A 7,824-nucleotide genomic window follows, 5' to 3' on the forward strand; every position below is an offset into this window, starting at 1 on the left:
CTATCTGTTTGATTTCCAATGTACTGTCTTCAACATAACTAATTCTCTGCTCTGCCTCTTCTAGTCTGCTGATATTTGCTGCAAGTGTATTTTTGATTTCTTGAATTGTGGTGTTCATTTCCATCATATCTGTTATTTTTTTGCGCATGTCTGCAATTTCCCCTCCAAGTGTTGTCTTCGTGTTGTTAACCTCTTTCATTACTTCATCAAATTTGTCGGTGATAAATGTTCTGAGATCTTTCACTGCTTGTGCAAAGATCTGCTCCCCTTCCTGATTTTTAGTTTGTTGATTGGATTCAGCCATGTTTTCCTGATTACTGGTTTGGTTTGTAGATTTTTGTTGCTGTCTTGTCATCATTTTTTCTTGATGGGTTTAATCAGTTCCTTAGCTTCTTTGTCTAGTCTTGGAGATTAATTAGCTGTTGTTTTTGCATAAGTGTTATATCTTCTCTTTGTCACTTTGTTCTTCTTATTCCAATTTCTTATTGCTGGTTAAGTTCACTTTAAAGGATAGTATTAGTGCTGGGGAAAGGCAATTGTCTAAGGAAGGAAAAAGCGTAATGTAGTATTGGTGATATATGTTAACAAAGCAACAATATGAGTTCTGGGAGGATGGAGGTTAGATCGTTTAAATTGTGTAGAGTTATAGTAGTAGGAAAGTATCTATAATGAGGTAGATGACTGAATATGGGAGGAATATGGTACGTACTAAGAAGCTATTGTTTTCATAAGAGAGGGAAAGAGAAAAGAGAGGTAATAGTTTCAAGGGCGGATACCAGATGGAAAACTAAACAAAGCTATTAGAAATTAAGTGTTAGACACTTTGTGGGTCAAAGAAAGGGAGGTGGAATATAGGACAGATAGCAGATGGTGGAAGATATCAAGTTGTAGGGGAAAGGGGATAGTGTAGATAGCCTAAATCTATTCACAGAGAAATGAGGCAGTGGAGGATGAGGAAACCCATCAAATGTGAGGTGTTTCCTGCAGGACCTATTGTATTGTTAAGATAAAATAGAATAAGAAGAAGATCAGGGACAAGAAAGAGAGGATTAAAAAAAAAAAAAAGAGACTTTGGGGGATACGCTGGGAGAAAAGACTAGGGGATAATGCAATGCCAGGAATCAGAACATTAAAAAACTAGAATAAAAAATAGAAATAGAATAAAAATAAAAACAAAACAAAATAAAACAAAGAAGAAAAAATGCAAACGTTGAGGGCTAGGACATTCAAGGGCCTCAGATGAACCTCAGGGCGTGGTGGATTCAGGGATGGACAGTCTGAGGTATTGAGGCCTCAAGAGGTGTGAGTCTCTGGCGTGTGGGCCGCCAGAGTCCAGGGAACTCAGACCTGGCAACCTCGAGTCCAGTTAACAGGAAGCCTGGGAGCACCACAGTGCATCACAGCCTCCAGGGATCCCCGCAGCTGGGTGCCAGCCCTATGGGTGAGGTCTCATCCACAGGCTCTATCCTGTATTCTGTGTTCTACAGTTCACTTACTTACTAGGGTCTATTGTGTGAATATATCACCAATTGACTTCAGGAACCCTCCCACCCTGTGGTCCCCGGGAACGTCCACCTGGGGGCTCCTCTAGGCTGCAGCCAATTTAATGACTCAGATCAATATCCAGGTCCGGGGGAGGGGCTCCAGCCAGAAACGCTAATAACAGAGTCCAAACCCGAGATTCCCACGCTTCACAAAATATTCCCCTAATCAGCTTCCAAACATCTGCCACCCCGCGAGACCCTGGTAGCGTCTCTTTGTTGCTATCACTTTGAGACTGCTGTAGGTCAGCAGCCGGGCTTGGGGGGGGGCATGGCTCTAGGCGGAAACGCTATTGTTTGTGTCCGCAATCAAAAATTGCCCCCACTTTGCCCTAAAATCCCCGTCTGTCTGCCCAAATGGGTCTGCAAGCACCTCCCTTCCCACCAACCCCCAATAGGCTGCCCAGGGCCCATGAACTCCCCAATATTGCAGAGCCTCCAAAAAAAAAACAAAACAAAGAACAGAAACCCCGCCGCCGGGCTCGGCCCGGCTCCCCCAGCCGCCGCTGCTCGCCGCTTGGCCCGGCTCACCCCGCCGCCACGGTGCTAGACGCCTCGGCTCCACCTATCCAAGGAGGGAATCCTGCACACGTAGCTGGGATGTCGTATATATTTCACAGACGGATCCTCTCTGTTACCTTCCCTCCAAATCGATGTCCAGACACCTCCGGACCAGCAAAAATCCCGAAACAGCCCCGTCCCAAAGAGTCTCCAACGCCGCCCAGCCAATTCCCTGCAGGAGCTGCTATTTTTCTCTTTCTTCAATTCAGCATTTGTAGAGTCCCCCAGTCTCAGCCATTCTCCAGAGACTCCTGATAACTCTTTGCTACTTGAATAAACAGAAGAGGAGGAAGGCTGGATCAGACACACTTGAATTCCAAATGCGCAGCATTGCTTCTGCCCCTTACTGCGCGGCTGTGAGCTGAAGCGTCTCAGCCAGACCCGGGAGGCGTAGCCTGGACCTCAGGGCAGCAGGGGGAGAGGGCACTGCCCAGGGCCGGCAGCCTGGCGCTGAGCTGCGCAGCCCCAGCGAGGGTGCGAGCTCCCGTCAAGATGCTCGTCCTCGGGAAGAGCTGCCAGCCGGATGGTGCGATGGTTTTTCTTTCTTCCAGGAGCAAATTGTTCCTAAAGAAGGAATGTTGACTGCCAGGAATTCAGCCCCTTAATGGAAGATAATTAACCGCCTCCCCTGAGGACACAAATAGCAGCTCTGGCCTGTAGCTCCTGGCTCAGTACCTCTTAGGGCGCGCAGGTCACCATGACCAGAATGAGAAATCCAGAAACGGGTCCCCCTTTGTATTCCCAGGAAAGACAAGCAGTTCCAGTGGAATTTTCTGTGGGCGGAGATTGAACTAGATATCACCATGCCTGGAGGTTGACACTAAATTTCACCTTGGCTCCCTTATTTTGTCCTGGGGGAAATAATAAGCTCCTGCCCTGCACTATTCCTTTAAGTGACTTGGCTCCAGGCTCCTGTCAAAGCTTTCCCACTGCCGGATCCCAAATCCGGAGGAGCGGCAGCAGCGCTGGGCTCCAGATCACCCGCATCAGAAGAGAGCTGCCGTCGGTCTCCAGACAGAAGGTGAAGGGCTGTGGGAAGCAGCGACATATTTTCTGGGCAGTTTACTTGAGAGCAAAGACGGGCGTGGTGTGCCCACTGGTTCCCGTGACCCATCTGTAGTCACTTCCTCAGCCCCTGAGGATAATAAACTCGAGGCTCTGCCGTAGAGACTGTGGACAGATGCGAGGGAGTGGGCACCAAGTGAGCAGCTTTCTAGACCTCATGAGAATGCCCACTAGAAAGCATCCACCTTGGAAGAGGCCTTAAATGGCAAGGAGAATGAAATTATGCAGCCCTTGCCACCGTCCGTCCCAGAACTGGCAAGATGGGCACATGGTGACCGAGACGGAGGCTGCAGATGGCCCAGTATGTGGGCTCATGCTCACCAGCGCCGTTCTAGCTACTACCTTGGAATATCAAATCTGGCAACAAGGGAGGTCAAAGCTGAGCCCCAAATAGGGCACTGCCAGCCACTTGGTTCCAAGCCGATTGTACTGGGTTCCTTCCATCCTGGAAAAGCCAGTGGCTCCTCCAGGGCTGGACCGACACCTTCCAGGGATGGCCTCACCTTGTGGTCTGGAGCTTCAGCCAGCACCACTGTGGGCTCGTGGGTTGTTTAATCCACAGACATGGACTCTCATGCAACTTGGCATCTAGAAGAGGACCTGCCTCATGGCACAGGAGGCACAGGAGAGGGCCCTTGGCCTCAGGCTCCATGAGCCACGTTGCACACTGCGCCATCTGCACACTGCCAGCCCGGGGACACTGGGACGAGCCGTGGACGGCACAGCAGGTGCACCAGCTCTGCAAGGATGGGTGACCTTTCTTGGGACACACCAAACCAGGCACTAAGCCAGAGGCCTCCGTGTGGTGGTGTGTACCCAATAGGAAGGTAAACTGAGGCACAACCAAGGTGTGAGGGCAGGAGTGGCTCTGTTTGCCGTCACCCCCGAGGACCCAGCGTGTGACTCTGTGCCCTGCATGCTGGCAGTGGTGAGCCCTTCAGGGCTGGAAGCCCCGTTTACCGTGGGACACAGCAAGGGTCCCTGTGAGCTACAGATGACAGCTGGCCCCTGGCACTTTGGACCCCTTGGGAGGGACCAGCAAGCAAGAAGAGTCACTGTCCTGACAGGCATAACCGGCCCTCGCCTACAGGAGGAGGTGAGTTACTTCGACACAGAGGGGCAGGGAAGAATGTGTGTGAAACCCGGGTGGTCCGCTGGACACCTCTTGAAATCCCCTTGCGTGATGACGACCGCCAAAGCGCATCTGCAGAAACCCCAGACTGAGAAGTGGGGAACCCGAGGGCGCAGATTCCTCAGGAATAGAAGGATGTGGTGTCAGGTCAGCCACTGAAATCCGCAGAAGTGTTAGCAGACGAAGGTGAGGGAAACTCATGATAACGGCGGCAGAAGGAAGTAAGTACCAGTTACGGCTCTGAGACCCCTGGAGCAAGAGAGGCGCCCTCTCCTTCACCTCCTCTCAGTTAACAAGTCCCTGGGTGTCCACTCGCTGCACAGGTGGAGAAGGAGCCAGTGTGTGGCCGGAGGAGTGGCCTGGGGTGGCCGTGGACGGTCAGGGCTGACATCTCCTTGCAGGGGAACCTGCTTCTTGCACCACAGTTCGCCCCCCACCCAAGCTGCGCCTAAGCCAGCTGAGCGTGGCATGGGGGCTGCAGCCGGGCCATTTCTGCCCCCCGTGGCACTCTCCCCCGGGGACGCCTTGCTGCCCGGCTGAGGCTTCCTGCAGCCCTCGAGCAGCGCGGGTCCTCATGCCTGATGGCCCTGCCTCCCTCCCTCACAGGAGTCACACCCTCCCGGTGGCCACACGGTCTTGCTCCCTCTTTCCTTTCTTCCTTCCCAGTAAAGCTCTTGCCGGTCTCATTCAGTCTTGGCACCTGCTTTTCAGGGCCCCTGGCTTGACACAAACAATTGTCGGCTGTAAGAATACAAACATAAACGGGCGCAGCAGGGCCTGAGCCCTTGCCCGGCACATGCTAGCACTTCCTGCTTTGTCACTTCTTTCTTTCCGTCTCCCTTCTCCTCCCCCCACATTCCTCTAGTAAAGCCTCTGGCAGGTGCGATGCTCCTTTTCCTGTCAGGCCTTGGATTCCGAAGGTGGCCAAGGACTCAGCGTCTGGGCCACAAGCACCGTTCCCAGCAGGTCCCCTCCAGCTGCGCTGGCCTCCCGGCCGCCTGGCCCCTCGAGTGGCCCTTCTCTGTACAGTGCTGCTTTTCATGATGCCTCCCTCACTCCCCAAGACTGGGCAAAAAAGGAAATTAGGGAAAGTAAAGCTGCAAAAAAAAGACTAGAGACTTTGACTTTCTATTGAACTCGTTTAAGTAATTTTGTTCTTGTGAGGAAAGTTACTTCTGAAAAAAGGCTGGTGGTTTCCAAGGTCCTTGCCATTTCGAAACACAACAGCCTCCCAGGATCCGGATGGCGCCAGGCAGGGCTCCCCCTGCCACGTGCTGCCGTCGTGGAATACAGCAGGACAGGGAGGTTTTCCAGACGAGAAGCAGGTGTTCTGGAAAATAGCAGGGGACGTGCAAGCACGATCACAGGCTAGTCCCATTTTACACTCCTAGTATTCCTTGGTGCCTGCCTCATTCTCAGGGACACCCAGGGACACGGACGTGCAGCTTAAAGAGGTGGGAGCGCTCTCTCCATTTCCCGGGGCTGCTGAGATCCGTTACCACACACTGGCTGACGTAAAACAGCAGAAGCTACTTTCCCCCAGTTCCAGAGGCCAGAAGTCCAACATCAAGGCGTGGCGGCCACCGCCCCTCCGAAGGCTCTCCCCTCGTCCAGTGGCCCCGGGTGCTCCGTGGCTTGCTCCAGCCTCCGCCCCGTCTTCGGGTGGCCTCTTCTCTGCGTGCCTCTGGCCTCCTCCTCCTGTCTCTTCTGAGGACACCCCACCGGACGCAGGGCCATCCTCGTTGGGGACGACCGCACCTCTGACCTGACAGTAACTCCGCCTGCAGAGAAGGCCACATTCACAGGTCCCAAGAGGACATGGATTCCGGGGCTCACTGTTCACCCCACTGCAGATGGGTTAGCAAGGAAGGGAGAAGAAACGCGTTTTCCTCTCTTAGCGGGGGAAACAAGGGAAACAGTGGTGTCTTGTTTCTGCTGCTTTCGCCCCGGAACTGGCTTTTCCCACGGCAGTCATTTCTATTCAGCTTTTTCATCCAACCTGGGAGAGAGGCCCTGGCTGTGTTTACTAGGAAGAACAGCTTTGCTTGAGCTTGGGGCTCCTGCAGGAGGCCTGCGGCTGGCGTGGGCCCGTGAGGAGCAGGGGCCCTGGGTCCGCCTTCTCAGGGTGGGCGTGCACAGGTCACCTTGGGGGCTGAGCTCCTCCGTCTGTACCGTGGGCAGTGGTGGCTCCTGCTTCACGAGGTGTCCACGGGATCCCCTGAAAATTGTTTACCACCATCCCGAGAGGCGCTGGTTATGTGTGACAGGTGCACCGACCAGAGGACAGGTGGCCCAGATCTAGGCTTGTCATTTTAATGGGTGGGCATGTGCTGTGGCTACTGCCTCAGGAAAAAGGGGCATTTATGTGCACACACACATATTCACAGCAAGCTGCATACATGCAGATATGAAAATAAAAATCTCTAGGGAGAATGAGAATTTAACAATGCTGAGCCCCGAGAAGAGTGCCAGGGCCTTTTGGCTCAGAGCAGCCTTGCGCTCAGGGTCTCTTTTCACTATTATGCTGTAGGCGCATGATCAGGGCTCGAGGAGGGAGCCTGGCGCAGACCCGGCGGTCAGCAAGGTTGACCCCCAGATTCTCCCTAAGCAGGAAGGACACAGCGGGTGAAGGTCCGTGGTCAGGCCTGCACCTGGTCTTGCCTGTGACAGCTGCTCAATGTGTGACTTTGAAGTCATTGAACTCCCTGTTGGAGAGAAGTAGGGGTGATGATAGGCTCCATCTGTAAAGCTGCCGTGCAGACACAGAAACGCTCGACCCCACGCCTCACAAACGCTCCACACGTGTCAGGAGGTGGAGGACAAAGATGATGACGATGAAGGCCTTGGCGCTGTGGGTGTGGCGGGGTGACTCGGGTTAGGAGTTCTGGAGTCACGCTGCCTGACCTTGAACCCCAAGACCATTACTAGCCACCCCTGCCTGAGTGGGTCCCCTGGTGCGAGCCCAGGGCCCAGGGCTCAGGGCGGGTGTTCACTGTCTCCACAAGCCCACATGGCAGCCTCGAGGTGGGGCGGCCAGCCACCCGGTCAACAGACGAGAAGCTGCAGGTGCACAGGGCAGCGCTGGCAAATGGTGTGGCGCAGATGTGGCCCGGGCTGGCCGATGCCGTGTCCTGAAACTGCCTTGTAGGCAGGGCGCTTGCTGTTTACCCTGTACCCATAGGGCCAAATGCAGTGCTGGCCCCACACAAGGACCCTCATAAGTACTTTTGTTGAAGGATTCAGTGAACAAATGAAAGAGATGGAGAAAAGATGCATCAAAATGACCAGAAGTGCAGTACCCAGAAGCTGTTTCCTACTCTGCAGAGGCTCGGCTCCCGGAGCTCGGCTGAGGAGCCGCTGCTGCCTGCCAGTGTAGACACTGTGTCTTCCTTGAAGAGGGCTCTGCTTGCCAGGAGCACGCAGCGGAAGGGGCTTCCGCTGACCCTGGCACCCCGGGAACAAGCACAGGTGGCATGCATACACCGGAGGGTCTGCTCAGGCTGGTGGCAGGAGACTGAAGGGCTA

The sequence above is a fragment of the Dasypus novemcinctus genome, chromosome 19, assembly GCF_030445035.2.
Source record: "Dasypus novemcinctus isolate mDasNov1 chromosome 19, mDasNov1.1.hap2, whole genome shotgun sequence".
Lineage (NCBI taxonomy): Eukaryota > Metazoa > Chordata > Mammalia > Cingulata > Dasypodidae > Dasypus > Dasypus novemcinctus.